Source organism: Rana temporaria, chromosome 7 (assembly GCF_905171775.1).
Source record: "Rana temporaria chromosome 7, aRanTem1.1, whole genome shotgun sequence".
Lineage (NCBI taxonomy): Eukaryota > Metazoa > Chordata > Amphibia > Anura > Ranidae > Rana > Rana temporaria.
In genome coordinates this window covers 92,281,639-92,301,523 of record NC_053495.1, presented here as the reverse complement: position 1 = coordinate 92,301,523, position 19,885 = coordinate 92,281,639, and the positions used below count along the sequence as shown (strand labels likewise).

The 19,885-nt window shown below is 43.6% G+C and overlaps 1 long non-coding RNA gene across 1 annotated transcript; it reads right to left on the bottom strand.

Moving 5' to 3' along the window:
• Positions 1–18,541: 18,541 nt before the first annotated feature.
• Positions 18,542–19,572, bottom strand: LOC120944834. The gene is made up of 2 exons (XR_005750491.1): positions 18,808–19,572; positions 18,542–18,721 (listed from the first exon to the last, which is right to left on the bottom strand). It is a non-coding gene; the product is annotated as an uncharacterized LOC120944834 (long non-coding RNA).
• Positions 19,573–19,885: the final 313 nt, after the last annotated feature.

Genomic DNA, 19,885 nt, shown 5'->3' with positions numbered 1-19,885 from the left:
TGCTTCCACGCATGCGTCGAATCACTTCGACGCATGCGAGGGATGGCGGCTGATCGGACCTGTCCGGTGAGTCTGTACAGACGACCGAACATGTCCGAAAAACAGGCTTCCAGCGAACATGTTTCTTAGCATGCTAAGAAACATTTGTCCGCTGGAAACCTGTCCGATCCGCCGGAAAATTGTCCGGTCAGACGTACAGACGACCAAACATGTCCGCTGAAACTGGTCAAAAACACTGTAGAATGAAAGGGAAAATGATTGGTCAAACAGAAAATAAAGATAAAAAAAATCAGTACTGGTGGAATAACACACAATAAATAGATAAAAAAAGACTGCGCCAATATAAAAAATTCAATTAAAATTAAAAAATTTCACCAATACGAATTCATATTGAAAGATTGGCATCCAGGGGCTGATATGCCAAAAACGGTGCACAATAATTAACCAAAACAAAAAATCAGAGTGCACGGAAAAATTTGTATATAAATTCACAAAATTAATGTCCAATTATATGTATAAACAATGAGAGGTTAATACGCCAAATCGGTGATCCCAAAATTGTATGCCAACAGCACACAATTGGCAAACCAAACCTCAAAAGTTCTTAATGATATCACCACAACTCAAACACCGGTGACCAAATGATTAATGAAGGATGATGCAGATATGATGATCAGATACAGTGCCAGTTGAATGCGGTGATATAAAAAAAGGGAAGGTGCCCACCACTGTAATTAAGTTGTCTGCTTACCAAAGGCAAGTTGTCTCAGTTGTTGGTTTCCTTCTTCCAAGTGCTTATTCCGGTTTTCCATTCACCAGTTGTCAGTCTTGGTCAGGTGCTTTGACAGCAGCTGGCGGCCCATCTGTCAGAATCCCCCAAAAAAAAAAAATTAGCTTTCCACCTCCACACCTCCCATCCACCCCCCCCACACACTCCCCATCCACCCCCGCCCCCCACACACACACACACCCCAGACACCGCTAACCTCTTTCTGCACACTTTATTTGATGGCAGCTGAATGTAAACAGCAGGTAGTGGCCAGACTGCCATTGGCTGTTTCAATTTTAAAATTAGGCTGACTTTTGCGCCCCGTTCCCACTGCCTGCTGTCAATCAGCAGAGGAAGACCTGAAGAAGAATGTTCTCCTTCAAATCCTCTCCTTTGCTGATTGACAACAGGCAGTGGGCGGGTGCAATAGCCCACTAGCTATTGGCTACTGCAAATTAAAATAGTCAATAGCAACCTGGCTATTGATTCCCCTGCTATCTGCTCTTTTTTCCTGTATTCTGACAGTGGCCAGTGGCTGTTAGAATACAAAAAAAGGCCTAGGTGTCAACTGATATCAGGCTACTTGTGGGGCAGCTGGATGTAAACAGAATATCAGTACCTCATATTGTTATCGTCCTGAAAGGTGGCCCATAATTGGTATCTGTATGGAAAAATCCATATCTGTTGGCACCTAGTAGCAGGGCAGATAATATGCAAAAGGGGAGGGAGACATAAAACATTGGTAGCACGGTGCCCTGACAATATGGGGTATATTTACTAAAGGCAAATCCACTTTGCACTACAAGTGCACTTGGAAGTGCAGTTGCTGTAGATCTGAAGGGGACATGCTAAGAAAAAAAAAGCATTTTTGCTTGTACATGATTGGATGATAAAATCAGCAGAACTTCCCCTCATTTCAGATCTACAGCGACTGCATTTCCAAGTGCACTTGTAGTGCAAAATGGATTTGCCTTCAGTAAATCAACCCCTATGCTGCATGATGAGTGGATATAGAATGGAAGCCGTATAATATTATATGCAGCAATGTGCACTGAAAGTATGCTACACAGTTACTGGATATAACATGGAAGCCACACATATTATATGCAGCAGGATGACATGCTGTAAAAGAGGAGCTCTATAATATTACATTACTGTGCACATGCTGTATGGTAACTGGGAAGGTGAATGCACACAGAATGAGAACTTTTCAGCAGGGAATAGACAAATACAACTTAACTCATGCACCAAACTTTCACAATTCTAATATTATTTGATAGAAGACATACCTTTCATCCAGGAGAATATATCCAGGAGAATACATCCAGGAGAATACATCCAGGAGAATACAGAGAGTGTCTCCACCATGCCATGCTTTCCTTTCCAGACTAGGCCTTGCCAGAAACAGGAAGTGAGAGGTGAAAGTTCACCCCTCTGGTTCCCACTGCTCACTTCCTGTCTTCCTGTATTTAGATTGAAGTCTCTCTGTTTGAAGAGTTTTTCCCAGGGCAGGATTTACATATTAGAAGATTGAAGGCATAGAAATCACAGACCCACATCCCGATAAAACGAATGAGAAAAAATAAATAAGAAAAATATTTATACATGTAAGTAAGTGATGGGAGAGGCATTCTATATATATATATATATATATATATATATATATCTATATATATATATATATATATATATATATATATATATATATATATATATATATATATATATATATATATATATATACACTGTATCTTCATTCTGCTATATGTGTGTGTTTGTATATATATATATATATATATATCAGATATACTCTATGTGTGTATGTGTATATATTTGTATATATATATACATATATATATATATATATATATATATATACATATACACACACAGTATCTATATATATATATATATATATATATATATATATATATATATATATATATATATATATATATATATATATATATACACACACACACACACACACACACACAAGAATGCAGCTCTCATCACTTACATATCTAGCTTCCAGCCCAGCCTAGTATTGGCACATGACAACAGTGCAGCTTGGGCAGGAATATGACATTTGAAGCGGAGTTCCACCCAAAAGTGGAAGCTCCACTTATTTGCCTCTCCCCCCCCCCTACTTTGCCACATTTGCCACCTTTCGGGGGAGGGGAGCAGGTTCCTGTTTTTGACAGGTACCTGTCCCCACTTCCGAGAGATCTCGCTGCGGCGGATGCGTTTCCGATGCTTTTCTGCATGCGTGTTTTTGGTGCATTCCAGGGCATGTTTGGTGTGTTTTTAAAGCATTCCAGTGCATTTTCCTCCTCTTTTTTCTTAACCTTACATAAGGACATGTGTGTTCCAGTGCGTTCAGGTGCATTCTGGTGAGTTTTTGATGTGCTTTACAGTGTTCCAGTGCAGGAAAAATGCAGCATGCTCTACTTTTTTTCTGGAACTGCAAGCACTGGTGTGAATTATGCCATTGAAAACCATATAACCTACTTTCCATGCAGAAAAAAAAACCCGCACTGGACTGCATGTGGTGTGAATTGGCCCCTATAGGGAATGGCGGCAGCACCCGGGAGCCAATGGAAACATTGGCTGGGGTACCAACTGCTGAGTTTTAATTTTGTGCTGGGGAGAACTTTAATATCCCAATTCCTTTTATTTGGCTGCTGGAATTACCCTTCGGCAGGTACTAAGTCCAAACAATGGACTGGACTTAGTATAAAAAGAATATACAGTATATATACTATATATACTATATTGCCAAAAGTATTGGGACACCTGCCTTTACACGCACATTAACTTTAATGGCATGCCAGTCTATAACAGCTTTAATTCCTTTGGGAAGGCTGTCCTATGGGAATGTTTGACCATTCTTCCAGAAGCACATTTGTGAGTTCAGGCATTGATGTTGGATGAGAAGGCCTGGCTCACAGTCTCCACACAAATTCATCACAAAGGTGTTCTATCAGGTTGAGGTCAGGACTCTGTGCAGGCCAGTCAAGCTCATCCATGTCCATCCACCCCAAACTCGCTCATCCATGTCTTTATGGACCTTGCTTTGTGCACTGGTCCAAATCATTTGGTGGATTATGGTGTGGGGGATTATGGCGTTGGTTGTTTTTCAGGGGTGGGGCTTGGTCCCTTAGTTCCAGTGAAGGTAACTCTTAAAGCGTCAGCATACCAAGACATTTTGGGAAAATTTCATGCCCCCAACTTTGTGTGAACAGTTTGGGGATGGCCCCTTCCTGTTACAACATGACTGCACACCAGTGCACAAAGCAAGGTCCATAAAGACATGGATGAGTGAGTTTGGTAATAATAGTGCAACTTCTGATTCATGGATTAAACAGAACATTGAAGATTTATATCTGGAGTTTCTCTCGGTACTCTGTAAGCAGACAAGACCCTTGGACTGTGGATGTGGATGTCTGTGAAGGTTCTCATTCATTCAGGTCAATCAATAAATCAAACTACCGGTAACTGGACTTGCTGTATTTTAAGACGTTTTGCTGGTCCGCCGACAAGCGTTCTCAATTCAGAATAACATTCTTTGGGAATGGAAAGTGGATGCGAGAGGTTTATCTGCTTTGTATTAAATGGATTATGTGCTTAAAATCTTATTAAAAAAATAATAATATTTTATTTGAATCTTTTGGTTTTTATTTTATTTTTTTTATTTTAAAAGAGTAAAACAAACCATTTTAAAATGGGAGTGGCTCTCTTATAAATGTATTCAGAATGTTATCTATGTCATAGTTACAAAAATGTCAGAAAAAATATATGTTGAAATGTCTTTATTAGACATTAAATATTTTCAGAAAAACATATTTTAAAAATATATTTTCTAATATATATCTTTGGAAAATACATTTAAATTATATTTTTGGAATGCATTTACAAGTATATTTAAAGATATATGTTTAAATGCATTTTTTTATATGTTCAAAAATATCTGAAACATATATTTACAAACATATATTTTCACATATATGCCTTTGGAAAATATATTAAAATTATATTTTTGGAACACATTTACAAATATATGTAAAAATATATGTTGAAATTACTTTTTTTATGTGTTAAAAAAAATCTGAAGAATATATTTTAAAAATATATTTTCCAATATATGTCTTTGGAAAATGCATTTAAATTATATTTCGAAATGCCTTTACAAGTATGTTTAAAAATATATGTTCAAATGCATTTTTTTAGATGCTCAAAAATATCTGGCAAATATATTAAAAAAAATATATTTTCAAATATATGCCTTTGGAAAATATATTTTAATTTACATTTTTGGAATAGATGTAAAAATATATTTGCGTAGGCCAATATATTGTAAATATATTTAAAATACATATATTTTTTTAATAAATATATTGGAAATATATTTTTCTTCCACTCTGCATATAAGTTAAACAAGTAGGGTGATATACATCCTTGCCGCACTCCTTTCTCAATTTTGGACCAGTCAATTGTTCCATGTTCTGTTCTAACTGTTGCTTCTTGACTTGCATACAGGTTTTTCAGAAGACATTTAGCCAGATTCAGGTATTGTTACGCCGGCGTATCAGTAGATACGCCGTCGTAACTCTGAATCCGCGCCGTCCTACATTTAAGCGTATGCTCAAACTGAGATACGCTTAAATGTTGCTAAGATACGAGCGGCGTAAGTCTTCCTACGCCATCGTATCTTAGCTGTCTATTTACGCTGGCCGCTAGTGGCGTGTACGCTGATTTACGCCTAGAATATGTAAATCAGCGAGATACGCCTATTCACGAACGTACGCTTGCCCGTCGCAGTAAAGATACGCCGTTTACGTAAGGCGTTTTCGGGCGTAAAGATAAACCACCAAAAAGATGGTGCAGCCAATGTTAAGTATTTCACGTCGTTTGCGTAAGTCGATTCAGAATAGGGCTAGGTGTAGGTTACGTTCACGTCGAAAGCATTGACTATTTGCAACGTGATTTGGAGCATGCACACTGGGATACGTCCACGGACGGCGCATGCGCCGTTCATTCAAAACATCATGACATAAAACACGCCCACCTCTTCACAATTTGAATTAGGCGTGCTTACGCCGGCACATTTACGCTACGCCTCCGTAACTTAGGACGCAAGTGATTTGTGAATACAGCACTTGCCTCTCTAACTTGCGGCGGCGTAACGTAAATTACATACGCTACGCCCGCACAACTTTAAGCCGCCGTACGTGAATCTGGCCAATTGTCTACCATTACATAATATTTAATTCTTTCAAGAGACACCATAAAATGTTCTTTCAACATCGAAAAAAAAACATGACTGGGTAGCACTATACTTTTAATTGCATACTATATAAAAATAATATGCAGTGCTCCTACAAAGGTCTGCAGGAGGAATGGTCTCAGATTTCCTGAATAAATTAGTAATATTTCTTTCACAATGCACCTTACAACACCCCTTCCTCCTATATCTAAATAGGAAAGCTTTTTCTAGTATTTTTCACCTTTTTACATGTCTACTTAAAGGAAATCATCTGAAGTTATAGCTAGCACATCTGGCACTTGTGGTCAATCGTTTTTTTCACACCCCGCCCCCCTCCCCCACCCAAAAAATGGTCTGAGGAAAAAATTAAATGGTAGGAAGAACAAAGGGTGCTGTGCCAAATTGTGGGTGTGGCCAAGGTACACTTACGTAAGGAGGGGCTTAAAGGGTCACAATTAAATAAAACCCGAGCCTACTTCCTCTATAATCAACACACATATGTCACAATCCTTTTACCCACAAAATATACTTTAGCCTAGGTTCACACTGATGCAGGTATCAGCTGAACTTGCACGATTTCAAACCCTGACTTCGGGAGCGATTTCAGAGACATCTGTGTGGGTTTATGCACAGATGCCTATTGAAATCGCCCCACAAATCGCCAAATATAGCGCAGGAACTACTTTTGGGAATCGGTGGCTTGCTGATTCGGAGGGTGCTGTTTTCGCCAATAGACAGCGATTTGGCATACAATTTGACATGTTAAATTGCATGTCAAAACAGACTGATATAAACGTGGCCTAAAAGGATAAGTTCAAGCTTTACTAGTCGGCCTGAGTTTGTGGGAGGAGTCTAAGAGTACTTAAGACTCCCTCCCTGTCAGGGTTGGGTTCGGCGTCGGATTCTGGGTTGGCACGGCCGGAGCACGTCACTTCACTTCCGGGTTCTGGCAGAGCGGCGGTTGTCGTTCCTCTCCCGGGCACCATCGAGGGACCTCCTGCCCCCCCCTCTCACCACTGGGTTACATCTCCACCAGCCTCGTGGGGGCCGCCCTTCCTGCTTCTCCCGGCCCTCATGCCGGGGGGGAGCGGGGAGGCCGTCCATCCTCCACCCACCCACCTCTCCAGGGCTCCATCTGGCAGCAGGGAGCCGCCCGCCCCCCACTGTGCTCACGCTGGTGGGGGATGAGGTTTGTTGGTCAGCCGTCCGCTTCTCCCTGGCATCCCTGCGTTCCATGCGGCATTGTTGGGGCCGCCCACCCGCTTCTCCCGGCTCTCACGCCGGGCATCGTGGTCCCAGTCGGTACGCTGACAATCTGGGGGAGGGGGAGCCGCTACGGCTGATTCTCGCGCTAGCTCCATGGGGGGTTGGGGCTCGCCTCCCGGTAGTCACGTGGGGGAATCCTGGATTACTTCCCTTCTCCTGGTCCATGCAGGTGCTCATGCTTGTAGCACGAGGAGGGGGAGGGGAGGGGGGGTCCATCCATCCATCCATCTATCTATCCAGCCACTTCTCCTGGGCATGTTTGGGTCTTGAGGGGGGGGGGCATTCTTCACACATCCCTGGCCATTCCGGAGGGGGGGGTTCACCTCTCTGCTACAGGGGGTCGCACACAGGCTGCATGAGGTGGGGCTGTCCACCCGCATCTCCAAGGGTCATGCTGGCAGCGTGGGGGGGGTCACGCTAGCTGTATGGGAGGGCATCCACACACGTCTCCAACTGTCACGCTGTCAGTATTTCCTGGCATTACTTGCATTTTTAGTCTGCGTTGCCATAGCGTTCTTGCTCCAGGGGATTCTGTCCTGGCATTCACGTCTGCCCCAGGTTTGCTGTCATTGCTTTTGCCTCAGCGTTTCAGGCTCAGCATTCTGCCATAGCCTTTCAGTCTCAGCGTTTCTGTCATGCGTTTCTGGCCCACGTTTGCTGTCATTGCATTTTCAGTCTTAGCATTCTGTCACAGCGTTTCTGCCCCAGGTTTCTGTCATTGCATTTCTTCCATAATCTATCAGTCTCAGCGTTCTGTCATACGTTTCTGCCCCAGGTTTTATGTCATTTTATTTTTAGTCTCAGCATTTTGTTACAGCGTTTCTACTAGGGTGACCATGTGTCCCGGATTGTCCGGGACAGTCCCGTATTTTGCAGGTCAGTCCCGGGCACCTTCATTCCAGGACAATACAGTGTCCCAGAATAAAACTGACACAGCCACCCCCAAAGCCAAACTAATGCCCCCAAAAAAGGCTGCCACATCACCGCTTTACTCACTGACATTACTTGTCCTGGCCGGGAATGCCTGGAGGAGCACAATCCCCGCCCCCTGCTTGTGATTGGAGAAATAATAAATCCCGCCTCTTGTGTCCAATCACTGTGCTGTGATTCGTTATAGCACAAGCTGATTTTTGGGAAGGGGGGTGTCCCTGAATGGTAGTGTGGAAATGTGGTCACTCTAGTTTCTACCCTAGGTTTTCTGTCATCGCATTTTCTGTCTCAGTATTCTGTCAGCGTTTCTGTAATTTCTTGTTCAGGTTCAGCATTCTGTCATAGCGTTTCTGCCCCAGGTTTCTGTCTTTGCATTTTTAGTCTTAGTATTCTGTCATAGCATTTCTGCCCCAGGTTTCTGTCTTTGCATTTTCAGTCTCAGTATTCTGTCATAGCATTTCTGCCCCAGGTTTCTGTCTTTGCATTTTCAGTCTCAGTGGGCCAGATCCACAAAAACCTGGCGTAACTTAAAAAATCCCATTTAAGTTACACTGCCTTAAAATTTCTACCTAAGTGCCCGATCCACAAAGCACTTATCTAGAAATTTCAGGCCGTGTAACTAAAATTCCGCCGGCGCAAGGCGTTCCTATTCAAATGGGGCGAGTCCCATTTAAATGAGGCGCGCTCCCGCGCCGGCCGTACTGCGCATACGCGAAGTTACGTTACGCCGAGTTTTGAGGATCGCGCCGGCTTAAAAAAGTTGCGTCGGGAAAAAAAAAAAAATGACAGCGTCGCTCGGCATGCATTCCTGAGGGAGAACTCCATGCCAATTTTCAAAGAAAAAACCGGCATGGGTTCACCCCCCAGGAGCATACCAGGCCCTTAGGTCTGGTATGGGTTGTAAGGAGACCCCCCTACGCCGAAAAATCGACGTAGGGGGTCCCCCTACAATCCATACCATATCCAAAGCACGCTACCCGGCCGGTCAGGAAGGGAGTGGGGACGAGCGAGCGCCCCCCCCTCCTGAGCCGTGCCAGGCCGCATGCCCTCAACATGGGGGGGTTGGGTGCTCTGGGGCAGGGGGGCGCACTGCGGGCCCCCCCACCTCAGAGCACCCTGTCCCCATGTTGATGAGGACAGGACCTCTTCCCGACAACCCTTGCCGTTGGTTGTCGGGGTCTGCGGGCGGGGGCTTATAGGAATCTGGGAGTCCCCTCAAATAAGGGGGCCCCCAGATACCGGCCCCCCACCCTAAGTGAATGGATATGGGGTACATCGTACCCCTATCCATTCACCTGTAGGCAAAAAGTTAAAGTTAGTAAACACACAACACAAGGGTTTTTAAAATAATTTATTATTCTGCTCCGGATGCCCCCCCTGTCTTCTTTATTAGCTCTATTAGCAGGGGGGGCTTCTTCTTCCACTCTCCGGGGGTCTTCTTCCACTCTCCGGGGGGGGTTTCTTCTTCCGCTCTCCGGGGGGGGGCTTCTCCGCTCTCCGGGGGTCTTCTTCCATCTTCTCCCCTCTTCCGCTCTTGACTCGGCGAACCCCGGTTCTTCTGCAGATATCCGGTGCCTTCTTCTTCAGCGCTGGCTGCCTGCTATCTTTGTGTGTTAGCTCAATTTCTAACAGGCAGCCGGCGCGGTCTTCTGTGACGTCAGGGTCTTCTCTTCTGTTCTTCTCCCCTCTTCCGATGTTGCCTCGTCGCCTCTTGTCGCTGTAATGATGGAAGCGTGCCTTGCATCCCATTTATATAGGCATCACCGTCCCATCATGCTCCGGTAGGTACCCACGTGGTGGGTGCACGTGGGTAGGCACCCACCACGTGGGTACCTGCCGGAGCATGATGGGACGGTGATGCCTATATAAATGGGATGCAAGGCGCGCTTCCATCATTACAGCGACAAGAGGCGACGAGGCAACATCGGAAGAGGGGAGAAGAAGAACCTGACGTCACAGAAGACCGCGCCGGCTGCCTGTTAGAAATTGAGCTAACACACAAAGATAGCAGGCAGCCAGCGCTGAAGAAGAAGGCACCGGACATCTGCAGAAGAACCGGGGTTCGCCGAGTCAAGAGCGGAAGAGGGGAGAAGATGGAAGAAGCCCCCCGGAGAGCAGAGAAGCCCCCCCCGGAGAGCGGAAGAAGAAACCCCCCCCGGAGAGTGGAAGAAGACCCCCGGAGAGTGGAAGAAGAAGCCCCCCCTGGTAATAGAGCTAATAAAGAAGACAGGGGGGGCCTCCGGAGCAGAATAATAAAATATTTTAAAAACCCTTGTGTTGTGTGTTTACTAACTTTAACTTTTTGCCTACAGGTGAATGGATAGGGGTACGATGTACCCCATATCCATTCACTTAGGGTGGGGGGCCGGTATCTGGGGGCCCCCTTATTTGAGGGGACTCCCAGATTCCGATAAGCCCCCGCCCGCAGACCCCGACAACCAACGGCAAGGGTTGTCGGGAAGAGGTCCTGTCCTCATCAACATGGGGACAGGGTGCTCTGGGGTGGGGGGGCCCGCAGTGCGCCCCCCTGCCCCAGAGCACACAACCCCCCCATGTTGAGGGCATGCGGCCTGGCACGGCTCAGGAGGGGGGGGGACGCTCGCTCGTCCCCACTCCTTTCCTGACCGGCCGGGTAGCGTGCTTTGGATACGGGTCTGGTATGGATTGTAGGGGGACCCCCTACGTCGATTTTTTGGCGTAGGGGGGTCTCCTTACAACCCATACCAGACCTAAGGGCCTGGTATGCTCCTGGGGGGGAACCCATGCCGGTTTTGTTTTTACAAATTGCCGTGGAGTTCTCCCTCGGGAATGCATACCAAATGCCGTCGCTGGAATGGGCTTTTACATGGTGTGACTAGTTTACACTTTGTAACACCAGCCCTAGTTTTACACTTGCAAACTAAAACTTACGGCGAAAAAACGAAGCTGGAAAGCTTTGTGGATCGCCTTAAGTGCTAATTTGCATACTAGAAACGGCATTTCGACTCGAAATGCCCCCAGCGGCGGATGCGGTACTGCATCCTAAGATTCGGCAGTGTAATTCAATTACACATGCCGGATCTTCTGCCTAACTTTGGAAAACTGCTTCTGTGGATCAGTTCCAAAGTTAGGACAAGGGATACGATGGAGTAACAGCAGTTACTCCGCCGTATCTCTTTTGAGGATCTGGCCCAGTATTCTGTCATAGCATTTCTGCCCCAGGTTTCTGTCTTTGCATTTGCAGTCTGCCTCAGCGGTTCAGTCTCAGCGGTTGTCAGGGCATTTCTGTCTGCCAGGAATTCTGTCTTTGCATTTCTGCCTCTGCATTTCTGGCGCAGCATTTATCTTATAGCGTTCTGCCCCAGATTTCTGTCATTGCTTTTTAGTCTCTGCATTCTGTCATAACATTTCTCTCATAGCGTTTCTGCCCCAGGATTACTGTCTTGTATTCCTGCCTCAGAGTTTCTCTCATGCAATTGCTGCCCCAGGGTTCTGTCATGACATTTCTGCCTCAGGATTTCAGGCTTAGCGTTTCTCTCATACCATTTCTGTGGTATATTGCCCAGGTTTTCTGTCATAGCGTTGCTGCCCCCAGGGTTTCTGTCATAGCGTTTCTGCCCCCAGGTTTTCTGTCATAGCGTTTCTGCCCCCAGGTTTTCTGTCATAGCGTTTCTGCCCCACGTTTTCGGTCATAGCGTTTCTGCCCCCACGTTTTCGGTCATAGCGTTTCTGCCCCCACGTTTTCTGTCGTATTTCTGCCTCAGCGTGTCAGGCTCAGCGTTTTTTCTCATACAATTTCTGCCCCAGGTTTTCTGTTATTGCATTTGGCCATAGCGTTCAGTCTCAGCGTTTTCTGCCCCTGGGTCATTATGTTTCTGCCCCTGGTTTTCTGTCATTACGTTTCTGCCCCTGGTTTTCTGTCATTACGTTTCTGTCCCTGGTTTCTGTCTTTACGTTTCTGTCTCTGGTTTTCTGTCTTTACGTTTCTGTCCCTGGTTTTCTGTCTTTACGGGTTTCTGTCATTACGTTTCTGCCCCTGGGTTTCTGTCATTACGTTTCTGCCCCTGGGTTTCTGTCATTACGTTTCTGCCCCTGGGTTTCTGTCATTACGTTTCTGCCCCTGGGTTTCTGGCATTACGTTTCTGCCCCTGGGTTTCTGTCATTACGTTTCTGCCCCTGGGTTTCTGTCATAGCGTTTCTGCTCCTACATTTCTGTCATAACGGTTCTGCCTTAGCGTGTCAGGCTCAGCAGTTTTCACTTACAATTTCTGCCCCAGGTTTTCTGTCATTGCTTTTGGCCATAGCGTGGCAGTCTCAGCGTTTCTGCCCCAGTGTGCTGACTTTGCATTTCTGCCTCAGCGTTCGCACTACGGCCCCCACGTTTTCTGTCTGGGCACTACGGCCCCCACGTTTTCTGTCTGGGCACTACGGCCCCCACGTTTTCTGTCTGGGCACTACGGCCCCCACGTTTTCTGTCTGGGCACTACTGCCCCCACGTTTTCTGTCCGGGCACTACGGCTCCCACGTTTTGTCGTATTTCTGTCTGTCATTGCATTTCTGCCTCAGCATTTCAGGCTTAGTGTTGCTCTCATACCATTTCTGCCCCAGGTTTCTGTCATTTTATTCGTGCCTCAGCGTTGCTCTTATACCATTTCTGCCCCAGGTTTCTGTCCTATTATTTCTTGCCTCAGCATTCAGCCTCAGCAGGTCTCCCATACTATTTCTGCCCCAGGTTTTGCCATAGTTTTCAGTCTCAGCAGTTCTGCTGCCCCCACGATTTCTGTCCCCCTCAGTTTCTGTCATAGCATTTCTGCCCCCACGATTTCTGTCATAGCTTTTCTGCCCCCACGATTCCTGTCAGTATTTGTTTGTCTTGGCATTGTCGTCTTCGTGGTTACCATGTCTCATTGTACTTTGTCCACGTTGCATCTGGGTTGATTAGCTAGTGCTCACATCTCAGGATCTGTCACGGCTGAGGTTTTGTTTTTAATTGATTGTTGACCACAATCTCTTCGCCTGTTTACATACATCATACGTTGCACGTTCATTCATTACACCTTTACGATTACCCACCACAGTCCGTGGGTACACTAGCCCTGAGTGTTTAGTTAAATTGCCTGTCTATGCGCTGCAGGTTACTCAGGCTCACGTGCCAGTCACACTGGGGGGGGTGTCATCGGGTTCATTCATGCGCAGCGATCTTGATGTTTCTGTTCATATCCTCATACATAGGTAGGCACAGAGGGCGTTGTTGTTTCATGTCTGTTTTCTGTCTTGTCTAGGTTGTGTCAGCGCACCCCCAGCTCCTGCTCTTCTTCCATTTCTGCCGGCCATGTCATCATCCCTTTGGGTCTGGTCTATCAGGCCTTCTGGTTTTATGACTGAGCCATGGGTGTTCCTTGTCAGAGGTGGTGGTGGTATCACCCATCCCTGATTCTCTGACGTCCCTACTGTAGGTACTTTCAGACCTGCTTATGGGGCTCATCACTGCATCATCAGGTTTTTTATAGGGTTGTGGCTTTAGCTAACAGTCATGCTTTCGTTACCAATTAGGTTTCTGGTGGCAGCTTTTCCAGGGGTAGTTGGTCTGGTTTCTCTACCTGCATGCTGTAGGTGGGGGGCTGGGCCTCTTAGGTACCTAGTGGCAAGTTCCAATAGCATTGGTACTATGGGCTGCTCTCTCCCGCAACACTTTTTATAAGGTAATTGTCCGTGGTCTGGCGTTCATCACTTGTGCAGTTGGGGGGGGGGGTTTGCGTTGGCTTCCATACCGATAGCAACTATCCTTGCACTCAATTCCGTCAGTCCTGCCGGTGTCAAGGTAAGTCTATTTTGTGCATCATCATTGGGTCGTGCTTCTGCCTGTAACCTGCTAACCAAGTCTATCAGGTAGGAACCGGTTTTGTGTGTCGGTATGGTTCCATGTTTAGGTTGTTGTTGCCCTAGCGCATGGGCCTCGTCCTTCTGCTCCGTCAACATATCCATCAGGTATCCAGCACTTCAGGCTCCTGCCAGTTGTCAGTTTTTTGCAACTCATCCGCTCACTTTCCTATATCTAATATAGGTAGGCCAGGGGTTGGGGGGTTTCCTCACGGAGCTACGTCTCTGGTGTCCGGTTGTAGCATTCGTTTGCTAGGCATTATTGCAGGGGCTTCTCGGGCCAGCTCCGGTTCAGTTGCCCCCACGTATCCTCTCATCATAAACGCTTCAGGCTCTCAGCTGGGTTGTTGCAGGCAGCAGGCTCGAACCAATCTTTCTCGGGGCATTGGTCGAGTTCAGGGCTGCTTCACGCATTCGGCAGGGGCTTCCTTCTATCACAGGTCATGAGTCAGTAGCTTCTCCGGTCATAACGGCTACTTATCGGGCATACATACGGTTGCCATCCGGGCGTGTGCTGCTTTACTTCTTGGTCGCTTATCTACCCCTCTTCACCTAAATATGTGTCTTTTGCCCTCTTTCAGGCATACCTACCAGCCGGCCAAAGGCAAACTCCAAGCCTTGGTTATTAGGGTTATCGCATTCCTTACTCGAAGACTCTGATTTCAAGTCAGAAGGCTGGCCGCAGGCCTGAGTTTGTCGGAGGAGTCTAATGCTGCGTACAGACGGTCGTTTTTTTGCGATGGAAAAAAAACGACGTTTTATGTGATGTAAAAAACGACGTTTTTGAAACTTCATTTTCAAAAACGACGTAGCATACAGACCATCGTTTTTTGAAAAATCTCTAGCAATGCGCGCTGACGTCCATCACGTACGACGGGACTATAAAGAGTCATTTCCATGCGGAAGACGGCCTCTTTTGCTGATACCGTGTTGCTGCGTGTTAGTAAAAGTTTGGTGAGAGACGATTCGCGCTTTTCAGTGTTTGTGCTTTAAATTTCGTTTTCTGTCGTACAGTTTGTGTATTTGTAGTCGGATCTGTGATACAGTGCTTGTATTTAGGACGTATTTGTTTTGCAAGTGCGTTCTTGTGTGCACGTTGCTGTTTTGCAGGTCGTTCTTCAGAGGCCTTTCTGTACTTCAGGGCGTAATTTTGAGTCCGATCTGATTTGACGACCGTTTTCTAGCCATGTTGCGGGTACGTTCTCGTCGCCGAGATCGTGCTGTGCATGTTGTTATGATGTGTGCTGCATCCCGGCTCCGGTCCTTGAGGAGGGCGAGAAGGACTTTGTGGGCCAAGAACTGTTTTTTTTGCAGGGACCAGTTCTCTCATAAGCCTCTGCTGCGGGAGATCCAAGAAAATAACCCTGATGATTGCAGGAATTTTCTTCGGATGTCTGACCCCGTATTCCAGCAGCTTTTGGCTTCGGTGTCGCCATATATCACCAGGCAGGACACCAATATGCGGGAAGCCATAACTGCTGAGCAGCGGCTAGTTGCTACGTTGCGATACCTTGCAACAGGGAGAAGTCTTCAGGACTTGAAGTTCTCTACGGGCATCTCCCCCCAGTCTCTGGGCGTCATAATCCCGGAGACGTGTTCTGCCATAATCCAGGTTTTGCAGGAGGACTATATTAAGGTAAGTTCTGTCCTTTAAATGCATAAACTATGTTCATTTTTTTTTTTTTAAACAGTCCCTAATTAACCTTTTTTTAATAATATGCTGGTAATGTTACCTTTGTCTCCATGCATGCTGTCTTTTTTTTTTTTTTGGTCCTACATGCATCTTTTATATAGCCCACATGTCCATTTTGTGTTATTTTGTTAGTGGCAAACCCACCTAGCTTAGTCCCTATATCCCCCTTGATTTTTCCCCTCCATTGTAGTGCACGACCAAACCCCCCCCCCCCCCCCCCCCAATGTTAGTTTTGTAACTGTCTAATTTTATTAATTTGATGTTAAACCAGCATTTTTTGTAGGTCACAAACTGATCTTGGGGGGGGGGCCCCCATCACACTTTTATGTTAATTTTTCTTACCATGAGAGGGTGTGATTAATCTGCTTAGTGATCCCTTAATATTGTTGTTTTTACAATAATACCTGAACTAATTTTTTTATTTTTAGGATCCAATAATCTTTGGTGATATTCTGTTAGTAATGTACTATCTTACAATTTTTTCTGCTTTATTTACAGTTCCCCACAACACCACAGGAATGGCAGACTGTGGCAGCGGACTTCTCTCAGCGATGGAATTTTCCAAACTGTGGAGGAGCTATTGATGGCAAGCACGTCCGCATCGTGCCACCACCCCATTCTGGATCCCATTATTTCAACTACAAAGGGTTCCACAGTGTTGTACTGATGGCGGTGGTGTCTGCCAATTATGACTTTATTTATGTTGATGTGGGGAAAAATGGGCGGATGTCAGACGGCGGGGTCTTTGCCGAGACCCAGTTTGCCCAACGGCTTCAGGCGGAGGACCTTGCATTGCCACGTGCGGAGGATAATGAAGAGGGGCTGCCCTTCGTTTTTATTGGTGATGAGGCGTTTGCCTTGGGTCCCCACCTCATGAGGCCATTTCCCCAACGTGCCCTCACCCCTGAGAGGAGGGTCTTTAATTATAGGCTGGCCAGAGCCAGAAGAGTGGTTGAAAATGCGTTTGGCATCATGGTCAGTCGATTTTGGCTGGTTTTTAACCGCCATAAACATGGCAGAATATAAGTGGAACAATATTATTTTATGTTGTTGTATATTACATAACTTTCTACGAAGACATTCTTCAAATTATTTGACATTATTGCCTGATGAGGCAGTTGATGTCCCAGAGGCGGCCCATGAGGCAGGCCATCCAGGCTTGGCCCCCCGAAACGCACGTGCAGTGCGCCAGGCATATGTTGACTATTTTATGGGTAGGGGGGCCATTCCAATGCCTGATCTTTGGTGAATGAACCTAATAAATATTTTATGCAAGAAACATTGTAATTTTTTTTGGTATTCTTTTGAATGTTTGTGTATTTTCTTTGTCTCCTAGGTTATCATAGTTGCATGTGTTTTGGATGGACTAAATATCCTTCCTTGTTATATGTTCCCAGCATAAATTTAACATTTTTAGGTTTAATGTCGACATTGATCGAAAATAACAAGCCACAAATATTTTGATCTGCATTATTTTTATTTTCCAACTTTTGTGAACCAAATTTTTCCTTCTCACATATCTACATGTATTTTTTGGTTGGTCGAACAAGTAAAATCACATTTTTGTTTATTTTTCTTTTTTTTAGATTAAATAATCATATAAAATCACATATATATTTTTTTTTTATTTTCAATATTCCAGAATCATATAAAATCAAAATTTTTTTTTTTTGATTCAAGAATCATATAAAATCACATTTTTTTTTTGGATTCAAGAATCATATAAAATCACATTTTTTAATTTTTTATTTTTTTTTGATTCAAGAATCATATAAAATCACATTGTTTTTATTTATTTATGATTCAAGAATCATATAAAATCACATTTTTTTATTTTTTTTTTTTTTTTTTTATTCAAGAATCATATAAAATCACATTTTTTTTTTTTTTTTTTTTTGGATTCAAGAATCATATAAAATCACATTTTTTTTTTTTTTGTTTTTTTTTTTGATTCAAGAATCATATAAAATCACATTTTTTTTTTTGATTCAAGAATCAGATAAAATCACATTTTTTTTTATTTTTTTTGATTCAAGAATCATATAAAATCACATTTTTTTATTTATTTTTTTATTTTTTGATTCAAGAATCATATAAAATCACATTGTTTTATTTTTGTTTTTTTTTTGATTCAAGAATCATATAAAATCACATTTTTTTTTGTTTTGTTTTTTGGATTCAAGAATCATATAAAATCACATTTTTTTATTTTTTTTTGATTCAAGAATCATATAAAATCACATTTATTTATTTATTTTTTGATTCAAGAATCATATAAAATCACATTTTTTTATTTTTTTGTTTTTTTTTTTTGATTCAAGAATCATAAAATCACATTTTTTTTTTGTTTGTTTTTTGGATTCAAGAATCATATAAAATCACATTTTTTTATTTTTTTTTGATTCAAGAATCATATAAAATCACATTTATTTATTTATTTTTTGATTCAAGAATCATATAAAATCACATTTTTTTATTTTTTTGTTTTTTTTTTTTGATTCAAGAATCATAAAATCACATTTTTTTTTTGTTTGTTTTTTTGGATTCAAGAATCATATAAAATCAAATTTTTTATTTTTTGTTTGTTTTTTTGATTCAAGAATCATATAAAATCACATTTTTAAATTTTTTTGTTTTTTTTTAATTATTCAAGAATCAGGTCAAATCACATTTTTGGGGGGTTATTAAGCTCGTTTTTTAGGACAAAAAATTTAAAAAAATAAAAATGGTTCAAGAATATCCCAAAACAAAAAAAAAATTCACACCCTACCCAAAACATCCAGTAGATTTTTCAACTGGACCTCAACACTTTTTGCATTTTTAAGTATTTTCCGGGCTGCTATCTGTAGGTCTTCATTCTTTTCCCGGCAGGACCAAATTTCTGCAATGAGGAGCTGGGCAGTGTCCCTGTCAATTGAAGAGCCAGCACGAGTTGCTCCTGAAATGTGCAAGCAAACCATGTATTACAAATATGTTTCTCCTACATCTACATTACCTGTGTATCTTTCGTATATGATACTTTACCAGATGTGGTGGCAGCTTCCCCTTCATCAAGATCCCTCGGGGGTGTGGCTTGCGAACTTGCGTCCTGCCTTGATGCTTCCTTTCGCCCTACGAGATTTAAGAAAGGGAAAACAGAATGGTAAAATTTTAGAGGGATGAAACTTTAAATCACAATTCTAAACCAAATAAATCCCTATGTGTATAATCCTCTGCTGAGTACACTGTCCTTTTTGTGCATATTTTAGATACAAATTATTAAGATCTAATTAGGTAAACATCTACATAAATGTTTACAAATTGATGTCACATTAAACCCCAAAAATTTGTGTAAAGTGGAATATTTGGGAACACAGGAACTGGTCGTATGAGTCGTCGTTCGTTATAACATAAATCAGACAAATACGTTTTTATTTGTGGCTGATACAGTGATTGCACTACAATTTGTCCATGTGAACTAGGCATGTTGCAAATTATCGGGAATATCGTCGTTTAATATTAGTTAAATTAACGAATGAACGACAACTCATACGACAAATTATTGTGCCCACACAAATACATTTCAACCTGAAGGGAAAAGCACATGGCACAAAGAACAAACACCTAAAATTAGGGCACATAAAATGAACTTACTTTTTGCTCTAATCAATCTTTTTATTGCCTGAAGTTGCTCTGGCTCTCTTTTTTTCAGGTCTGACCACCTCTTTCTTATTTGTTCTTTGGACCTGCGTTCACCAAATTTCTGCCGGAGCCTTCTAATTACTTTATGCGTAATGTCCGCCTTCACCTTATTGGGGTGCAGGTAAGGCCCGTGCTTCCCATCATAATCCTCATTAGTGAAGATGGTGACCATCTCGACCATCTCCTGGAATGCCATGTTTTTGGCCTTGTACCTCCGCCTGGATCTTCCTGTTGCCTGGGCCTGGCCTACCTCATGTCTTGAGCCTAACATATTTTGCTGCATGTCTTCAACCACCATAAATCACACCCACAAAAAAAGATCGAGAAAGGGGCGTGTAAAGGATGAGACGGAACGTCAGGGGCGGGGTATCGTGCGTTGCGTCACACGTGTGCAGTGTTTAAAGGGATCCGACGTCATTGA